We start from the raw sequence: 411 nt of genomic DNA, 5'->3' as shown, positions 1-411 counted from the left end.
AACTGAGAAAATACATATCACCTAACTACATATCAGAGTTGCTTGTATTTACAAGATTAATGCAGAGCTCCCCGTTGAAAGCTGTACCTGTACGAAGCGACCCTGGTCTGCTGTGTTGCCAAGTAATATATTGTGGACAGAGGATTTTTGTTAAAAGCGATATATACACATTTGAAAAATTTACTTGACTTTTCGTCAAAATATGATAGATATGTGCGTTAATGTGAATGTCATAAATGTATTGCTGCATGTCTGGTCTGCAATATTGATCTGGGTCATACATACAACCATACGACGCTCTGCATTACTGAAGGCTTCGCAGTCAATCTGCTTAGGAGCTGATGTACTGATTAGAGCTTGCAACAAAAACGGCCACTGGTCCCTCCCTGAGAACATACTCCATGTCAAGAA

This window comes from Penaeus monodon, chromosome 30, assembly GCF_015228065.2.
Source record: "Penaeus monodon isolate SGIC_2016 chromosome 30, NSTDA_Pmon_1, whole genome shotgun sequence".
NCBI classification, from domain to species: domain Eukaryota; kingdom Metazoa; phylum Arthropoda; class Malacostraca; order Decapoda; family Penaeidae; genus Penaeus; species Penaeus monodon.
Note: the sequence above shows the minus strand (reverse complement) of the source record.